The following is a 21,403-nucleotide window of genomic DNA, read 5'->3' as shown; positions in this document are numbered from 1 at the left end:
ATGGACACTCTAATAGTCCACCCTAACCTGGGGACGTGAAAGTGAAAAGGAAAGGTGAAAAAAGTGCTTAAAAAATGGGAGAGCAATTTGCTCAATCCAAAAAACCCCAAAATTCGGGGTGTATCAGCACCTGTAAGGAAAGATAAACAGACAAACATATAGAGACATACATACAATTAGTATATGCCAGCGTAGACTTATCGTAGTGCTCCTAAGATGGTGGCAAACCTGTGTGTGCACACAATAGAAACTAATTTTAGCACCATCCAAGTAGCCCTTAGGGGATGATTATATTGGCTAAGAGGTGAAGTGCTAGAGGTGGTTTAAAAACTACTATTGTAGTGAAAGGGATAAAACGCGGTGTGAATTCTCCATGAGAAGGGATCAATATGACCAAATGGTCGGTGACCCCCACAAGATGGTAAAAGATGGAGAACATCTCACTTTAAAATAGGGCGCTACTTGCACCATGGGTCTCGGGAGGGGGGTTGGAGCGCGATTGGCACATCCTAAGAGAAAAAGTACAGAGTCGAAATGTCAGCATAACCCATACAGCACACAGGCACTTAGCTTTGTTAGTTGTGGTGATCGTTCCGCTGTAGATGTAAACTCACGCCCTCAGCGCTCACAGCCCGCTTGCAAACCTACTGCGACCCTCTAGACCGGACCCCGACGATGGAGAGCGGGGCCGGTGAATGGGTATAAGAGCGCTTTGTTTACGCGCTCGATTCCGGGTTTGGGCGTGCCTCGCTGCTCTCGCGATGGGCGTGTCTTAGCGAGAGTGAGGCTTGAAGCGCACACGCCCCTTGGACGGAAGGCGTGTTACTGATCGAATCGAGGCTTGGAGCAGGGAGCCTATCCTTGCGCAGGCCTAGGGGGGTGTGTGAGCATGCTCAAAGTTGACATGGCAACCAGGGAAGCCATGTCTTTTGGAGCAGGGAGCGTGGGATTCGACAGTTTCGAGTAGCAAGTGTTTAGTTGATAGTCAGTAACTTTAGAATTCATTGGATTTATTAAACCAATGCATTTACCAAAAACTTGGTGGGGGACACTGTGGGAGCACATAATTGGCTAAGAAAGAGAGAGAGTTATGGTTTTAAGCACTGGAATTGAACTGTGGACTTAGATACAAAAGCACTCAGATTTTGAATGAACTATTTAAAAAGTTTCTGAGCAGATCAGTTTTGTGTAAAATTGGACAGCCAGGTGGAGCAAAAGAGTTCATGTCAGGACTGAATTCCAAGGGATATCGTCGTTGAGCCCATTTACATTTGTCCCCAGACGATAAACCCACCGCTGTTCCTTTTCGAACAGTCTATTTTGTACATTCCTTGTACCATCAATTGCTTCAATGACAGTCCATGTCATGTCATTGGTGGTATGATTCTTTTCAAGGAAATGGCGGCTCAGCTTAGTGGTTAGTTTCTTGCACCTTATATTACTTCGGTGTTCGCATATCCTTTGTTTCACTTTTCTGGTAGTCATGCCGACATACCGAAGGTTGCAAGAACATGTGATCAAATAGACCACATTGCATGAGTTGCAGTTCGTATGGGCCCGTTGCGTCCATACTTTTCCCTCTTCCAATGTCAAGGTTTTTGTGGGTTGTGTTAGATGACACACACTACAATCCGAGCAGGGGTAGTGCCCGGTGATTTTTGGGAGTCCCCACGATGTTGTTACTGATGGTGTAGTATTTGGTGGATCCTCTTTCGGGCGAGTGTGGACCAGCGTATCTTTAAGGCTGCGTCCCTTTTTAAAGGAAAAAAGTGGTTTTTCCCAGTCCTTTTTGAAGGTTTTGATAATGCTCCAATGTTTATTTATACTCTTTTTCATGGTGTTAGAGAGGCTGCTGAATGTCGTGACACAGGTAAGTGGGATCTGATCTGAGTTGTTAGTTCTTTCTTCAAGAAGAGCTTCCCTTGGCTGATTTTTAGCTCTTTTAAAGCCCTTGTTTAGTGTGGAGTTTGGATAGCCTCTGTATTTCAGTTTTTCGGTCAAATCAGCTGATTGGAGTTTAAAGTCTGTGGTCTGCAGCACAACCACAGACTTTAAACTCCAATCAGCTGATTTGACCGAAAAACTGAAATACAGAGGCTATCCAAACTCCACACTAAACAAGGGCTTTAAAAGAGCTAAAAATCAGCCAAGGGAAGCTCTTCTTGAAGAAAGAACTAACAACTCAGATCAGATCCCACTTACCTGTGTCACGACATTCAGCAGCCTCTCTAACACCATGAAAAAGAGTATAAATAAACATTGGAGCATTATCAAAACCTTCAAAAAGGACTGGGAAAAACCACTTTTTTCCTTTAAAAAGGGACGCAGCCTTAAAGATACGCTGGTCCACACTCGCCCGAAAGAGGATCCACCAAATACTACACCATCAGTAACAACATCGTGGGGACTCCCAAAAATCACCGGGCACTACCCCTGCTCGGATTGTAGTGTGTGTCATCTAACACAACCCACAAAAACCTTGACATTGGAAGAGGGAAAAGTATGGACGCAACGGGCCCATACGAACTGCAACTCATGCAATGTGGTCTATTTGATCACATGTTCTTGCAACCTTCGGTATGTCGGCATGACTACCAGAAAAGTGAAACAAAGGATATGCGAACACCGAAGTAATATAAGGTGCAAGAAACTAACCACTAAGCTGAGCCGCCATTTCCTTGAAAAGAATCATACCACCAATGACATGACATGGACTGTCATTGAAGCAATTGATGGTACAAGGAATGTACAAAATAGACTGTTCGAAAAGGAACAGCGGTGGGTTTATCGTCTGGGGACAAATGTAAATGGGCTCAACGACGATATCCCTTGGAATTCAGTCCTGACATGAACTCTTTTGCTCCACCTGGCTGTCCAATTTTACACAAAACTGATCTGCTCAGAAACTTTTTAAATAGTTCATTCAAAATCTGAGTGCTTTTGTATCTAAGTCCACAGTTCAATTCCAGTGCTTAAAACCATAACTCTCTCTCTTTCTTAGCCAATTATGTGCTCCCACAGTGTCCCCCACCAAGTTTTTGGTAAATGCATTGGTTTAATAAATCCAATGAATTCTAAAGTTACTGACTATCAACTAAACACTTGCTACTCGAAACTGTCGAATCCCACGCTCCCTGCTCCAAAAGACATGGCTTCCCTGGTTGCCATGTCAACTTTGAGCATGCTCACACACCCCCCTAGGCCTGCGCAAGGATAGGCTCCCTGCTCCAAGCCTCGATTCGATCAGTAACACGCCTTCCGTCCAAGGGGCGTGTGCGCTTCAAGCCTCACTCTCGCTAAGACACGCCCATCGCGAGAGCAGCGAGGCACGCCCAAACCCGGAATCGAGCGCGTAAACAAAGCGCTCTTATACCCATTCACCGGCCCCGCTCTCCATCGTCGGGGTCCGGTCTAGAGGGTCGCAGTAGGTTTGCAAGCGGGCTGTGAGCGCTGAGGGCGTGAGTTTACATCTACAGCGGAACGATCACCACAACTAACAAAGCTAAGTGCCTGTGTGCTGTATGGGTTATGCTGACATTTCGACTCTGTACTTTTTCTCTTAGGATGTGCCAATCGCGCTCCAACCCCCCTCCCGAGACCCATGGTGCAAGTAGCGCCCTATTTTAAAGTGAGATGTTCTCCATCTTTTACCATCTTGTGGGGGTCACCGACCATTTGGTCATATTGATCCCTTCTCATGGAGAATTCACACCGCGTTTTATCCCTTTCACTACAATAGTAGTTTTTAAACCACCTCTAGCACTTCACCTCTTAGCCAATATAATCATCCCCTAAGGGCTACTTGGATGGTGCTAAAATTAGTTTCTATTGTGTGCACACACAGGTTTGCCACCATCTTAGGAGCACTACGATAAGTCTACGCTGGCATATACTAATTGTATGTATGTCTCTATATGTTTGTCTGTTTATCTTTCCTTACAGGTGCTGATACACCCCGAATTTTGGGGTTTTTTGGATTGAGCAAATTGCTCTCCCATTTTTTAAGCACTTTTTTCACCTTTCCTTTTCACTTTCACGTCCCCAGGTTAGGGTGGACTATTAGAGTGTCCATACCGCCGGGGTTATAGTCCTGAAGAATGCCATGGTGAATACATACCACAAAGGCAGAAACATGTTGACTGATTTTAACTAATTTGTGGTATTTAGCTGAATTTAAATTAGATCCTAATAACCTTGGCTTTTAAATTCAGACACATATTACCACTTACTCGTGTCTTAGGGATCACTTATTAAAGTTTTTTTGATACCCTATTAGTCACTTTTAATTTGAGAACCTTCACAACACTTTCTCCCCACACAACCAGCTCCGCAGTCTTTCTGGCGTCGCAGCACACCGAAGAGACACTCGGTCTCTTCGGTGGGGCCCGATGATGAAGCATGACACTGACTAGGTCGGTGTGTGAGGGCTTTCCTACTCAAATAGAGTGACTGTGATCCCACTCAACTAGAGTGACTGTGATCATCAAACATTTTGCTTATCTTTTTTGCTCCACGTCTCTGGCAGCCGTGAGCTTGACCAGTTTAGACCTCTCTTATTTTGTTGTGAGTCGTCTAATCTTGACATCATTGAGGATCAGTCCTAAAATAGGAAATGCAGCTCCAAATACGTCTCCAACTAGTTCTGCATCCCCTACGTCTCTTCTTCCTCTTGTTTGGACCTTGCCCTCTATGATCTCTAAGTCTTGAGCGTGGTATATTTTGGGGAAGACAATGGCCAAATAACATGATCCGTACCAGTTATCAGGTAGTCTCACATAGGCATTTCTTCCACAGACAAAATATACATTTGGAATCACTTGCATTCCCTTCAAAAAATCCTTGGTGTAGTATTCTAATCTAAAAGCATGTTCGCAATTAACCTCCCCTACGAATACATTTTCATAGTACGTTTTGCTTCTGTGAAGACATAACTTCCCTTTCTGAGTTCTATCCAAAGCTATAGGACCACTACTACCCTTCCTCTTGTGATCTTTTTCCTCCTCGGTCCAATCTGTCTTCCACTGTCCTGATTTTTTAAGAATCTTTTGTCTTCTATATCGATCATCCACTTGCCCTATAAACTTCTTCTCGACTTCTGACACTTTGCAAGTCAGATTGTTTCTGCGGGCATGTGAAGTATCTAAAGTATCCCAAGGAATGAAGAACTTGGCCAATCTGTCTTCACTCTTGTAGTAGTCCCACTTGTTCATTTGCTTATAATTGGGGACCTCAGGTAACACTGAATCGTAATTGGAAAAATAATACTCAAAACTATCTCTACCATAAAATATGCTAAGCAATAAGCTACACGTGATGCCATAAGTCAATGGGAGATGATGATATCTAATGCCTTCATCTACAGACGCAGGCAACTGCATACAGACGTAGCAGTCTTTGACTTCCATGGCATCTACATACTCATATAATAATTTGGCATAAGCATTTGACCTATAGTCGCCTTGGGACTCATCCATGTGTAACCTACGGGCTTCTGCTGCTAATAACGCTTTCTCCTGTGTGAATTCACCTTTCTTACCAGCAGCAGTGGGTTTTGGTGTCACTACAGATTTTGCATCTGTTACCTCTGCCTCACTCTCGTGTCCCATCACATATGATACAGTAACTACTAACGCTATAAGAAGTATCACCCCTACTATAAGTGTGCCTATTATACATTTGGCTCTACGGTTTGGGCTACCGGCCTCCATGTTCCTCAGACGGTATGGTTCCTTTCTCTTTTTCAACACAAAATTCCTTCTCATGAGTTCCTTTACAGTCTTTTTCTTTTTCAGTCTTTAGAACCACACAATCGGAAGCTGGCAATCTCCTTTTGCAAAAGTCTTTTTCGATCTTTCTCTCAGACAACCCTAGCCCTTCTCCGTCCACTCAAAGGAAATCCCTAAGTTTTCTCTGCATTCCTAGGCGCTAGGTTATCTTCTTACTCTTGTTTATTTACAAAGTCTTTTAAGCATCTACAATGAGGCTGGGACCAGCGGCTTGGATAGCATAGTTCAATAGCTCCAAACGAAGAACGTTTTCCTCATGACTTGTTATCGTTGTTCCAAAGTCGGGGAATTGCAATTCGGTGAAGAACATGTGCTTTAACTTGCTCAGGTAGGGAGGGTTGGGGACTTTGAACGTTAGTGACCCTTCTGTTTCGACTCCAGGCACCAACAACTGTACTTCTACTGTGATGATGGGTTCAACATTGGCCACCAGCACCGCCCTTATTCTCCCTGTCGTCTGTTCCCAAGACATCTGTCGCCAGATATGTCCACTCAGGAGTGGCGTATCTTCTATTAGGCACACGTACTCGCCTTGACCTTCTTGGACCTGCTGCTTCTGCACCCAGAGCACCTTCGTCCGGATCTGAGTCTTCGGATATAGGAGCAAGAGTCCTCTCTGCAGTTGACCTCAGGCTTGACCTTCTCCTCTGCAGCCAGCTAGCCTCTCTACGCCTTGCCCCTCCGCTCCTGGTCCTTCTGCTCCGCTCGGGCTCACTTTCAGCTTCTTCAGCATCTGATTCGTACTCCCAGCTACTTCCTCCTTCTGTGGCTTCATCGGTTTCACTGTTGTACTGACCGTCCTCCTCTTGGTCAGACACACTCCCAGCTTCTTCTTGCACCTCTACAGCTTGGCTGGCCCCCTCTATGGCTTCTCTGTCCGCAGCTGGACGTACATCCAAGAGAGGAGCTGTTTCTTCCAGAGGTGCTGGAACTCTCTGCGTGTGAGACACGTGGATCCAATTGGGCAGCCCTCCCACTTTCACAGCAGTGTTCGTTATCAGGATGATCTGGTAGGGCCCCCTCCACCGGGCATCTAGGCAGCTTCTTCTGACGTGCTTTTTTATCAGCACCCAATCTCCAGGGCACAGGTCATGACACAAGTCCTGGCTCGACGGGACCTCGGCAGCCTGCACCTGAAGGGACACAGAATGAATGGCGTCAGACAGACCCTTACAATAGTCCAGGATCATATCATCTGTGATATTTAACAAGGCTGCAGTCGGTACTGATGGCAATCTCATTGCCCTCCCCATTAACACCTCGTGTGGCGATAATCCTGTTCTTCTGTCTGGGGTACTACGGATGCTCATTAGAACTAGTGGCAAGGCATCAGGCCAACTTAGAGACGTTGATGAACAAATTTTTGCAATTCGGGATTTGATGGTGCCGTTTATCTGCTCCACAATCCCCGAAGCTTCTGGTCGATAGCTACAATGCAATTTCTGGTCTATATTCAGGGCTGCACAGATCATCTTCACAAGCTCGCTGTTGAAATGCGTTCCCCTATCTGATTCCAAAGAGGCCGGTACCCCGAAGCGTGGAATGAGTTCCCTAAGCAATAACTTGGCTACTGTGAGAGTGTCACACCTGCGTGCAGGGTATGCCTCGACCCATCTGGAAAATATGCAAACAACCACCAGTACGTATCGGAGGCGGTTGCACCTTGGCATTTCAATGAAATCAATTTGCACTCTATTGAATGGACCTCCAGACCTCCCTATGTGACTCAATGCAACTGGTGTTCTTTTCCCTATGTTTAGCTGCTGACAGGTCACACAACGCTGGCACACTGCTTCGGCTGCTACTCTGAACTTTGGGTTGTACCAGGTTTGTCTAAACACTCTCAGTATAGCGTCTCTCCCTAGGTGTACTGGACCATGTATCTGTCGCGCCATTGGGCTCACCAACTCGTTTGGCAGCACTGCCCTTCCATCCGATGAAACCCAGAAGTCTGTGTCTCCCACCACACATCCTGCAGTTTCCCATGTACTTTTCTCAAATTCGGGTGCATTCTCTTGTGCACATTTTAACTCGTCCCAAGTATCTACAGTTTCCAATATCATAGCTAATTCAGTCCTCACATTGATTCCACCCACTTCCACCTCCGTGAAAGAGTACCCTTGTTCGGCGCAGTACCGCGCGACTTCGTCGGCATATCTATTGCCTTGTGACACGAAGTCCATGTTTCTCGTGTGGGCAGTACATTTTACGACGGCAATAGCTGCCGGACATTGCAGGGCATCCAACAATAAACGTACAAACTCACCATTTCGAATGGGTGAGCCTGAAGAGGTCATGTAACCCCTTTGAGACCACAGTTGCCCGTAATCATGAACTACCCCGAAACCATATTGGCTATCGGTGTATATGGTGACTCGAATTTGGTTGCTTGCCAGACAGGCACGCGTCAATGCAATGATCTCAGCTACCTGAGCGGAGTGTACTCCTTCCAGGCATGCGGCTTCCACTACTCCAGTAATTGTGCAAACAGCATAGGCTGCTCTCAATTGCCCAACATCGTCTCTTACACATGAGCCATCAACAAAGAAAACTTCATCAGGGTCAGTCAGTGGCTCATCCACGATGTCGGGTCTCGGTTTGGTGCATAGTTCAGTCACATCGAGGCAATCGTGGTCTGTACATTCATCATCATCAATGTCACTTGGGAGTGGCATCAATGTAGCAGGGTTCAAAACAGAGCATCTCTTGAGGGTCACGTTCTCTGCAGCAAGAATGACTTGCTCATAGCGCGTGAGCCTGCTATTCGTCAGATGCTGGGTTTTGGTCCTGGTCATCAACAGTTCAACAGAATGTGGCACATACACCTCTAACTGGTGTCCCATAACTATATTCTCACACCGCTCAATGCTGACACCCGTTGCAGCAACGGATTTAAGACATCCGGGCAACGCTGCGGCTACTGGGTCTAAGGTAGCCGAAAAGTAGGCAAATGGTCTACGAGCATTCCCATGGATTTGGACCAGGACTGACAAGGCACAACCCTCTCTTTCACAACAGTAAAGCAAGAATGGTTTGTCGTAATCAGGCATTCCCAGAGCAGGAGCACGACACAGGTCCTCTCTCAGCTGCAGGAATGCCATAAAACAATCCTTGTCCCATGGTACCGGATCACTCACCTCCTTGTGCGTCAGTTTTTGCAAGGGTTTTGCTTTCAGTGAAAAGTTCGCTATCCACTGTCGGCAATAACCCACCATCCCTAGGAACATCCTGACCTCTCTCTGAGTTTTAGGTGCGTTCATTTCGATGATCGCCTCTATTCTGTCTGGGGACACCTTCCGCTTTCCTTTTTCAATCCTGTGCTCCAAATACTGCACTTCTGTCAGGCAATACTGCAATTTGCTTGGAGACACCTTGTGTCCGTTCACTGCTAGGTGATTTAGCAATGCGATGGAGTCCTCCTTGCAAGCTTCTTCAGTTTCTGACGCGACAAGTAGGTCGTCTATGTACTGGACCAGAACCAAATTCTGGGGCAGTACTAGACTTTCAAGATTCTTCTTCAAAAGCTGGTTAAAGATCGATGGGCTCTCTGTATACCCCTGTGGGATACGACGCCATGTTAATACGCGACCTTCCAGCTTAAAAGCGAAAAGGAAATGGCTGTGCTCGTCCAAAGGGATCGAAAAGAAAGCCTGGCAAAGGTCAATCACGGTGAACCATTCGGCTTGGAACGGTATCTGAAACAATATCACTGATGGATTCGGTACCACTGGACAACATGAGACAACTATGTTGTTGATTTTTCAAAGGTCCTGCACTATTCTGAATTTCCCACTTGGTTTCTGCAAACCCATAATCGGGGAGTTACATGGGCTACCCACGATTTCCTTCAGTATTCCCTGCTTAATCATGGACTCGATCACAGGTTTTATACCTGCAATCGTTTCTGGTGTCAATTTGTATTGGGGTGTTCTCGGAAACTCAGCATTTTGTTTCACTATTATTTTCACTGGGTCCACTCCTTTAACTAGCCCAATCTCTTCCCCAGTGAAATCCCATACTTCTGGTATCACGGTCTCCCTTAGGTCCCAGGGGAGCTCATCCACTGTCAGGGTGGGATACAGCTCCACGCACGTTCTTGAGTTTGCGACCTTAAAGTCAGCGTCATCATCATTAGTCAGTACCTCCACTCCCTGTGGCGTGCAATATATTGTACAATTTAACTTGCACAATAAATCTCTTCCCAATAGACACACAGGACTAGAATCACAAACCACAAACTGATGCTCATCACTGTATTTCCCTATTTTCACTTGCACTGGTTCTGTCAGTGGGCTTGTTATTCTCCTGTTTGCGACCCCCACCACTTGTATGGTTTCTCCGGACATTGGCAGGCCTGGAACTACAGCTGATCTTATCGTGGATCGAGTTGCCCCTGTGTCGACTAAGAAAGTCGTGGGGCACTCTGCCACTTCGGCCTCTACGTAGGGTCCCCTTTGATCTACTTCTAAGACGGCCCCGAGGGTACAGTCCTCTCTCTCCACCCTCTGCCCTGTTAGGGGATCAACGTAGTAACACTCTTCTCCTCCTACGAAAAGGGGCATCTGTCTATAGGTTTTTCCCCCGTAGCCATTCGGGGTGGCTGAGGGAACTGGGCTTGTGGTGCTGGGGTCCCCCCTTTGACCACCTTCCCTTGGTATGCTGTTGCCCCTTTTCGTGGAGTGTTTTGGACCTCTTCCTCCTCTACTTCTACTTCTCCAATTTCTACATTGTAGGGAAACTCGCGTTTCCAATGTCCCACCTCGTTACATTGGTGGCACCGGGTCGTCTTTTTCAATGCCTCGATATCTACCCTAGGTCTGAAGTTAGAGTTCTCCTCATTTCCTTTGTTCTGGTTATTCGGTCTCCTGCCCCAAGTCCCTGTTCCCTGTTGCTGTTGTCCACCTTTACCAGCTGACTGCATCTGGACCACCATCAGTTTTTCTTTTAGTTTCTTGCCTTTTGAATCTATCTCATCGCTGCAGAACCTAGCATATCTCAGAATTTCGTCTAAGGGTTTATTTTGCCAAAAAATCAAGTGTTGCTGAATCATTAAGCCCAAAACAAGTTTAGACACAAACTGCCCTATGTCTTTAGGATCCATTACGTCCAACCCGCTATATTGTTTAAACGCCTTCAGCAACCTTTCATAATATTCATGGACTGTCTCCTTGGGTTCCTGTCTAGTTCGATCTATTTTGACCCAATCTATGTCCTGCATTGGCACCTTATCCTTCAGCCAAGTCATCACTCTCTCATATTTGGCCATTACTGTCTCGGACGGCCCATTAGTCTGTGCATCTCTCTCTGGTTCTGATGTGGGCCATTCAGCACTGACTTTACATGCTGACCACAAATCCCCTGGTACTACGATGTCAAACAGGGTGTTCAGGTCAATCCAGAGTACTTTGGAGATTTTTACGAACCTCTCTACCTGCTTATACCACTCCACTGGATTCTCCCTCAATTTAGGAAAGGAATTGGTAAAGGCAGCTAAGTCCCCCCTACTCCAGGGTACATGCACGTAGCTTCCGTTTGCAACCTCACGCAAAGGGTATGCCTCTATCTTCTGCAGTCCTCCCTCTGGGGACATCCCAAGCATGCTCCTCCTGACGGTCCCTTTCTTGGACCATCTTTCCTCCCATTTATCCAGTGCTCTCCACGTCCTTATTCCAGTGATCAGTTCCCTTATGTGTGTTTTTAATCCGATTGTCCTTCTCTCATCTAGGTCCTGATCTGAATAATGTAGCCTGTGGTTACCCTGTAATGCTTTGGTCCTTGACAAGTCTACCATGTATTTTCCGGCCAGTTCGACTAACTTCTCATGTGCTGCTCTCGCTTTCCTAGTGACGTCCTTTGCCATGAACAGTATTTCATCCTGTTCATACATTTCCATTCTCTCCAAAGGCAAAGTACCATCTACCATGTCGTCCAGATCTGCTCTTAAACTGGAGACATCAAGTCTCTTTGCTTTTATTTCGGCTCGCAGTATGTCTTTCCTAGGGTGTTCATTGTTCTCTCTCCCATCCCAGCTCCGAGTCCTACGCCTAGGCTCAGGGGCGTTAAGGAGGGTCCTCCCTTGCTCCCATCTTTCTAAGTCCCATGCTCGGCCATCTTCCCTTGGAGGGTGGTGGAACACCGCCCTGTTTTCCCCACTTTCATTTTGTCCCTCCTGCCTGTTCTCCTTGGCCCCATGATAGGACTCTCTGCTGTTCTCCACTCTGTCGCTATTCCCTCTTTGTCTAGTGTCACTCAATATCTGGTAGGCTCCTTCTCGGCTCCCCATGTCCCCCGGATTCCGCTCCTGTCCGTGATCACAGGGGTCATGGCGAGGCCTCTCGCAACTCTCATTTTGTCCGCTATTGCCAGACGTATGGGGTGTACACTTAAAGCTGTCCCGGTACTCTCGCGTTCTCCTATCCCCTTCACTGTGAATGGGGCGGGACCCCCCCCCACACTCCGGGCTCCTGTTCTCCAATACTGGTCTACCTCCATTTCTGGTGCGACCAGGATCTTCTCTATTTTCCTGACTCCTCCCGTCCCACTCCGGACTGCTTTCTCCAGCCCCGCAGTGAGTCCGAATTCTGCTACCTTGGCTTTCCCCTTCAGCTTCCGCTCCTATCAGGCTCTTGTGAGCTTCTACTGTCACATCCCATTCCTTCAGGTACTCCCTTAACTCCTGGAAGGATTTCGGTCCTGATCCCCTCAGATCCTTCGGCCACCTCGGGCCCCCTTGATCTCTTGTGGGATCTACTGCTGTGTGTACTGGGGTATTCCAATCTCTTGGGCCTGGCAGCTGTCTTGGGGAATTGATCATGTCGTCCCTCCTCGCTATTTCTGCTCTCTCCCTGTCCACTCGTACCTGTTCCTCTCCTCTGGCTCTCTCTGGGTCATATATCGATACTATAGGACCTATAGTAACAGGTACTTGCAAGGCGTCTGGCAGGGCGTAGGATGTGGCACACTCCGTTTCGGGCACCTTTTGTACCACAAGCCTTCCGACTACCCTCTGCACCGGACCAGGTTGAGGCAGTACTTTACTTGCAGTGGGATCCCAATCCGTGCTAGGAAGCGGTATATACTCCCCTATGTCAGCCCCTCCTTCCTTGCTGGGCTCGGCATTTTCTGTCTCTCTGTTGTACGGGGGTGGCCTATCTGTTAGCAACCTATTTATCACACTGTCCTCTGTCTCGCTCTCATCATCTTCCTCGCATGGGCTCTTGTTTCCCGCCACTTCTATACCTGGGTACAGTTTGTTTACTACAAGGTTATGCACTCTCCATCTTTTAGCATCCGCATCCCATTTGGCATCCTGCACTGCTCTTACCGATCTTTTCACCCTTTCTTGGCGCCTGTTCTGGTTCCTCTCGTGCGACGCCCTAATCCATGCATTGAGGGCTTCAAACTGGGTCGGTCTAGGCAGAGGTCTCATTGCGGTCATAACTGTTTTTAATCTATGCAATACCTCTAATCTAAACGTCCCGTACTTTGGAAACATCCGTTCCTCATTCCCTTCTGTAATCTTACTCCAATTTGAAATCCACAATATAGTGTGCAACCCAACATTCGTTGCCATATAATCTGCCGGTGTACCCTCCGGCGGGGCTTCTTCCCCATCAAAAGATCTCCGCCTCTCCCTCTTAAACGCCGCTCTTATCCATTTAAAACATTTCATGATTAAACGCACAATTTCCTGCTTCGCTATTCTGTTTACTTCCTGGTGACAATCCACCAATCCTAGCGCGGCTTTGCTAGCTGGGCCTATCACAGCACGGTCCCACCTGTACCGGCCAATCCCAGCGCGGCACCTGCTGACGTCACTCGTCTTACGGCGCAGTCTCACCCTTGCCGGCCAATCCCAGCGAGGCACCTGCTGACGTCACTCGTCTCCCTCTCGCAGCAGTTCCCCTCCTTTCTCAGCTCGTCTCCCGGTCACGCATGCGTCCCATTCATACACTGAAAAATGACTACTTCCGACCAAGCGATCACTTTTCTTGACTGTACGTCCACAGTCTATCTGTAATTGTCACCACAACTGGCGAAATGCCTTTCCAGGCAATCGTCTCTCTGATAGGTTACTTACACACAGTAACTTCCGACCAGCGTCCGTTACTCACACACTCACTCTTACGTTCCCCCTATCACGGTCCTGTGGGCGATCAATGGTACCTCATGACCCCCTTCACACTTGGTTGACAATTACTTTGGATGTCCGATACACCCGAACCACTTAAGCTCTCATCTGAACTTAAGATTTGCACCGGTTGCGCGCGCTCACAACCTGTTCCACAGTTACTCTACAGACATTCAACTCCGCCAAACATTACAACATGGAAGCAACACAAAAACACCGCAATCTAACACGCATGACCCTTTATACTCACTTTCGACCGTTACTGCTGCTTTTCTTTCTCGCGCCGTCAGCACCCTCTTCGGCGGGCGGTTCTTCCGATCATCGATCTCTAAGGGCCTTGGGGTAATCTAACCTGGCCTAGATCACCTTCCTCAAGAAGGCAACCATCCTCTATAGCTACCAACTGAAAGGGCGAGATTGTAGATCTCTATCTTATCACTCCAGATCTAAACCCCGTTCTGGTCGACTGAATCTTTATTGCCTGTCATTGAGGAAAGAAAGTGCATCCAATACCGGGTTAACTTTAATCAATAATGGGCTCGACTCTGAAAAACCACAGACTACTTCTAAGTTTCAAAGGTTTATTACAGAGTCATTGATAACTGCAAGTACAGACATCTCAAAATGAGATTCAAAAGATACAAAGGCACTATTACGAACATGTGTTCTCTGAAAGCTCTTAGGCGGGCAAAGAACACTACTAGGACTAGCTCCAGAATCAACAGGGCTGCAAGCATAGACACGAACTGCGATCTATCCGTCATTTACAGAAGGAAGGAAAGATTCAGGTTAGGCTGTCCCTACCCTGTACTAGATGGTATCCCTACTTAACAAAGTCCCAACCTGTCAAAGGTGTCAGCTGTGAATGTCTTCCTGAGAAGATCACCCACTCTTAGCCTCTAAGTGAAAACCTACGATCTCCAGTCATGACCCCTCTCTGCCTTCCCATCCGCTCTCTGAAGGGTCCTCAGGCATCTGCTCTAACTCCACCCAGGGGTGCTGACCCTAATACAAAAAACAGTTTACAATTGAAACGCCCCTCACGAGACGCCCCTCGCGTGATGTCGATTCTGGCTTTTTCCATGATGATCTTCCTCTGGGCCTTGTGTTCAGCGTTGACCTTGCTTCTCAGGCTCTTCTCCGGCCCGCTGATACCCCCTAAACATTCCTGAATCCTCCTCCATGTCTGTACCAGTCTACTCGAACAGAGCTCTATTCATTAAACTTTAATCGGAACCCCCTCGCACCTGCAGACAGACATCCGCAGCTTGAATCCCATTCTCATAGACTTTTAACAGAAGTTTGCAACTTATTTCTCAATACAATTCGGCATGTGTCAGCACGTGCAAATGAGAAACCCTATTTCTCTTTTCAGGCCTACAACCCTTTCTCAGAGGTTAACTGAAATAACATCTTAGCATCTTATGCTTTAATAATAAAACAATTCTATGGAATGTAAGTCTAACAAGTAAACAAATCATTATAACATTAGTGCAATCCATGCTATGTATGGGTGTTCATTTCTAAACCCTTCTGCCTTGGCCATGAGGCCTGCTCCCTTCTATGCCTTGCAGCATAACATTCCTCAATTAGCAGCTACATAACATGGATCATGATTAATCACGTCTAATAAGAATACATTTTCCACACATTTCTGCGTCAGTCCCACTTCTATATGTATTTTCTACATTAACTACACACGTCTAAGTATATGTGAATATATATCTTCAATTCTTAATGGCACTTCTATTATAATTGTGCGACTAACATGTGCTTATGGTGCACTCGTGCATTTTTGTTCAGTTTGCGCTCAATCAATGTCATAAGCAAAGTGGGGTTATGTTGCCAGACTTTTCTGCTAGGGTGTCCGACTATATATGCGTAATCCTATGATTTCATCTGTGATGCCTTTAGGAGCTGTAGAATTGCAATGCATTCGAATGATACCTAAATGTGATGAGTACTGTCATTCTAAAATGATGCTTAAACATGTATTCTTGCTACTGCGCTTAGGTGAAGAACCCAGACTGCTGACCCTTAAGATGTAGGAGTATATACTTCATGGTCGGTAGGAAATGATCAGTCAGGGTTATGTGTTACCAAGGCAGGGGTACCTATTTTAAATGCTTGTTGAGATAAAGGTGTGGGTCGCCACTGCGATGGTGCCAGTGCGCAGGGCCCTCGCTCCAAGTTATGTTCAACTAACTGCATTGGGGGAAAGATAATGTGCATACATAGGAGTGGTGGTAGTAGACCCCACCCCTCCTGCGGTAGGGGTGGAGATGTCATGCAGTGTCACAAAGTAATTCCAACAGCTTATGTATATTTGTAAATTGGTGCATAGTATTGAGTAGTGTGTGCGTTTAATAAACGTACTCTTACTTTTATAAAGCAAAGTACAGACTGGACAATCAATCATTGAGTGTTATTTCTGAGCACCTGCAAATGGCAATTACAAGCCCACACCACCTCCCGGGAGTAAGCCTCAGACTGCTCTGCAACGCTACCCTCTGTGAGTCAGGTGCTACAATTGGGTGTTTGGTTCCCAGTGAAGGACAAATGTAGTCATGTTATTTGTGCAGGCCTCACAGATGCTGCCTCGTTTTCCAACAGTTTCTTTCCTAAATGTTCATTTTCAACACAATTTCAACATAGGGTTGCAAGCTAACCATTTGGACTGAAAGAGGCATATGTCAATTCTTCAGAAATTCCAAGGTGGCACGCGACAATTACAATGCCTTTGAGAATCAAAAAAGTTTATAACACAGGCAATTAGGTATGCATTCTAAATTTCTAAAGAATTGACATGCCCGTACTTATGTAATTTATTTATTTATTTATTTATTTTGAGAGAGAGCTGTAACATTTATTTTAATCGTTATTCGGTTTGTTCTTCTGGTAGCAAGAGAGTGGGCATCTGGCGCATAAAGGGGTTGGTATGAAAATTAGTTTCTCTATCTACAACTCGCCAGAGCAGTCTTTTTCCAGGAAAGTTCATTGTCCAACCGAGCAGTCACAAAAATCATATATTATCAGAGGTAGAGGGTAGCGTTGTAGGAGTGTTTCCAGGAGCAGGGAGAGGCATCGTCTGGACCTGCCACACCTGTGGGGGTAGGACTTAACGCTTGAGGATTGTGGGGGTGATCATTTTGGGAAAGCCATAATACTCGCACTCCTTGGGAGGTACTAGATCCATCAGTTTAGTGCTGATATCCTCTGCCTGGAAGCCTGCCTCCAGCAGCTGTGGGACCTGCGTCTCCTGAAACATCTTCTCGATGTCGGTGTATTATGTTTTTAGCAGCTCCCTCCACGAGGTCAGGTTGCAGTAGCTGAGGACTCCGCCAGGTTTTAAGTCGATGAGCATGTGTCTCGATGAAGTTGAAATGGTTAGTGTGCCAGGTCGCTGCGGACAGCGGGTATGTGTCGTACAGGATGCCATCAAAGTGTCCATCGGGCAGCGTAGGAACAACGTCCTCCCACAAGCCCTTCAAGGGGACGATCTTGTGGGGCTGTTTCTTGGCCCACTCCTCAAGCCGCTGGAAGACCCCATTGTTGCACTCGATGATCCAGTGATCCTCGATTGGAAACTCCTCCACTTTGGTGGCAGCAATGGCCATGCCAAAACCGATCTCCAGCACGAGGCCGCCTCGGCTGGTCGTGGCCCCCGCCAGGCTGTGCATGTAGGGGGTCAACCACCTCTCCATCACGGGCTTGCCCAGGATGAGCAGGTGCTCGTCTGTCTGGTCGTAGGCGGCGTCTGCCTCCCTCCAGCTGCCCTTGCAGTCCTCCCCTGAGGAGAAGATGGGGGCCGGGGCGGCGTCAGGAGCGCTCATGGTGGGGCTGAGAGAGGTAGATGCCCATACTTATGTAATTAAATACTTATGTAATTATAGAGAAACTTGGCCTCCTTTTTGCGAAGAGCTAACCGTCCGTAACTGTTCATTCCGATAGCTAAAATACTTCAGCTGCAGTGGGAGGCAGGGAGTCTCCTGTGCTGTGAAAACGAAAGCAAACTGCTTTCACTGTTTTCTTTTGCAATGACAAAAGTATGGGCACGTTGTGCCCCATCAATTAGGAAAGTGGGAAACAATGACATGTTAGGGTGGAGTGCGTGCCCCCCCTGAGATGGTGTTACGCTCCACCACCCCACAGTTTTAAGAACTGTGTTGTAAGGGGAGAGGTGTGGCACAGCTCCCTGGGCTGCTGACTCTGAAAACAGGGGTTCGTGGTTCGACAATAGCTCGCTCAATCTTCCCTACGGCTCCCAGCACATTAACGCCCTCGGGTACTTGTTAGCGCTTTACAAATACTGGATTTACATTTAAGTTGACAAAGCCCTCCATTTACCCGTGAGAAAGGGGAAGAGAGACCAATCGAGAGAGGAAGGACATGAATGAGTTTGTGAGAAATTGTATACTTGGTGTGGTAAATATCTGAGTTCCATCCACACAACTTGTAAAGAGGGCATCAATGTCCTACCATTAAAAAATTGCTGTACGTTTTCACCTGCTGTGAGCTGATTTTTTATTTTTGTACATGCATCCAATATTTTTGAGTTTTTCTTCAATTGATTGTGACGCTAGCTGCTAGTTTCCTTTCTCGTGATCTAGATTCTGTGATGAGCCCCAAATTTGTCTTCTAGTCCTGTAATTTAATGATTACATCTTTTATCCTCTGTTTATGTGCTCAGTATCCTGATGAACTTTTCCATAAAATATAATTTTAACTTTTTTTTAAAAGTATTCCAGAGTTTTCGGGTATAGGGTAAGTAATCTTTCTGAACGGCAATTCAGCAGCATCCAGTAATAAGGGCCAGACTCATCAGTAAGCAAACATCGGTGACATGGACAATATTTCTCCTTTTACTACATTGATCACTTGTTTAAATCCCTACACTGCTGTGTGATTCTAGTATGTCTTGGGTTTATGCTCAGTTTTTCGTACAATAGAAGATAGATGACAGGAAGCTGTCTACCACAGAATGTCTGTGGCTTATGAAAATAAAATGCACACCTCCTAGTTTTCCTGTTTAAATGTTTTGAAGAACAATTCATCCCATGCATTATTGTGCCCCGTAGGAAAATGCCCATTTTTGTGTGGTCACCCTCATTTCTTGCTATATTATTCTGACGGTTTTTGGACTCTGCACACTGGGACACTGCTGATCAGTGCCCAATGTATATGCCCTGAGCCCTAAAAATATGTTGAATTGATAGACACCTAGTTGGCATATTTAACTTACCCATAAATCCCTACTGTATTTTGCAAAGTGTCCCCAGGGCCTGTAAGCTAAATGTCACAAGCGGAATGTAGCACATATTGAGAAACCACTAAAGTGACAATGCAAATCATATCTCCAGGCCTGCCCCTGTGGCCTGGGTAAGCAGTTTTAAAACTGCCTATTCAACCTTGCAAAATAAAGCTCTTGCTAGGCCTAAACCATCCTTTTTAGGTTAGGTTAGGCTGATTTGTAAAGCGCAGCAGCTGCCCCAGCAAAGGAGCGCCCCGGCGCTAAGAGCAAAATAAGGCCACTGACAGCAAAGAGTCAATTAAAACAAGCAAAAAGAGAGGCCCGAGATAATTACTACCACGCCTAGAGGGATGGGAAGAGATGAGTTTTCAGAGCCTTCCAGAATGTCAGGTAGTTGTCCATACTCCGGATGTAAATAGGAAAAGCGTTCCACAGCTTAGCTGCTAGAATGCAAAAAAAGCGTCCACCGGCGCGAGCCCTCCTAACCCGGGGAACAGCTGCAAGGGTTGACCTGCTGAAAGAAGGTGACGGGAGGGGGCGTAGGCAGAGAGGGGGCCAGCCAGAATGCAAGGAGCCGGGGAGTTCAGGATCCTAAACGCAAAACAGAGAGACTTAAACTCCACCCGTTTTGCCCCTGGCAGCCAGTGAAGCTGATGAATGGCAGTGGAGATGGATCAGTGGTGAGGCAGGCCTAGAAGAGTTCTGGCAGCCACATTTTGGACTCGCTGTAGTCTCACAATCTCCGTCTTGTTAAGCCACAAATATAGCGAGCTGGCATAGTCCAGTCTCAAAAGAACAGATGCCTGGACAATCATCTGTCAGATGGAAGGGTCGGAAAACCCAGCAGGGGTTTAAGCCCACGCAAGATGCCAAAGCATGTTGCTGCCACTTTCTTAGTCTGGGTTTGAAAACTCAAGGCAGAGTCCACACAGACCCCAAGGTTCTTCACCACCAGTTTAGGGGTGGGTGCGGGGCCCAAGGTGGTGGGCCACCACTGTTCACTCCAGCGCTCCCGGCCTTTCCCGACCAGAAAGACCTCAGACTTGCTGGCGTTGAGTTGGAGACAGTTGGCCGTCATCCACCCTGCGACGTCCGCTAGGCCACTCCGTAATTTTGCAGTGTCGTTCAAACAGTCATTGGATAAGTCACCCCTAAGGTCGGCACTAATGCCTATAAGGACAGGGTGAATACTATTTAAAAAGTAGGACATATATATTTCAGTGGTGGCTGGTGACATTTGAAAGAGGTAGAGTGTAAACATCGCGGGCAGCGCACTCTGATGAGCAAGCGTAGCGAGCGAACCCGAGCATATGAAGAGGGTTCAGGGCAGTTCTCCCCCCAAGAATTTTTTTTTTAAAACAGCGGGCAAATGGTGCATTTTCAAGCACATTTCAGAAAGCAAGAATGTTAATAAGGCAATTGGGAAAGTGTAGCCATGACATCAATAAAGAGATTTTGTATGATAATATAACGTAGGTTGCTGCTTAATAATATAACCACAGAACTTCATAATAGACTTTGAGATAACAATGCTGAGTACCTCACAGATTTCTTTATTTATTGATACCGTTAGAAATTAAGTATACTGAGGAGATACAAGCTATTGTGATTTGTTGGACTGGACATTGTGAAACAGTAAGCAATAAACATTTAAAGGTAGTAGGGCACCCTACAAAGCACTGTACGTCTCATTGAGAGCAACCAACCATAAAGTGAACATTAAACAGATTGAAGTCAGGCATAATACACCATTAATTTCAATGTCTCCAATATCTGTACAGCTGATGAGAAACAATTGAGAAGCCCACAAACAAGCAGCATTCAAGAAATGGTCACAAACTATTCAAGAAATGTTAAGATAAACAAATTGATCACTTTTTTTTAGAGAAAATCAGCATGTGTCTCTTTAATAGCTTCAAACATCTCAATCACTTGAACAGTAAACTCTGGGATTCTTCTAACAAGGTCTCTCTCTATAGTGTGTAAGTAACAATGGGAAACCCAATATACCCTTGGAGGCTTTGGCGACATGTTATAGACAAGTAGATGTTATGTTAATAACAACTTCTAAAGCGCACGGTCACCCATAGGTTTCATGGCGCTAATTGTAAAGAATGTTGCAGCAGGGTGACTATGCATATTCTTGCTCAAACAGCCAGGTTTTTAAAGCTTTCCTATAGCCCAGGAGATTATCACAGCTCCTGAGTATTAGGGGTAGGGAGTTCCAAAATGTTG

The 21,403-nt window shown here is 46.4% G+C and overlaps 1 pseudogene; it reads right to left on the bottom strand.

Annotated features, from left to right (window-relative positions):
- Window positions 1-16,783: 16,783 nt before the first annotated feature.
- LOC147709187 (guanidinoacetate N-methyltransferase pseudogene) lies at window positions 16,784-17,750 on the bottom strand (annotated as a pseudogene).
- Window positions 17,751-21,403: the final 3,653 nt, after the last annotated feature.

The sequence above is a fragment of the Lissotriton vulgaris genome, chromosome 6 (genome assembly GCF_964263255.1).
Source record: "Lissotriton vulgaris chromosome 6, aLisVul1.2, whole genome shotgun sequence".
Taxonomy (NCBI): domain Eukaryota; kingdom Metazoa; phylum Chordata; class Amphibia; order Caudata; family Salamandridae; genus Lissotriton; species Lissotriton vulgaris.
The sequence above is the reverse complement of the archived record's forward strand: the minus strand, read 5'-3'. Positions and strand labels throughout refer to the sequence as shown.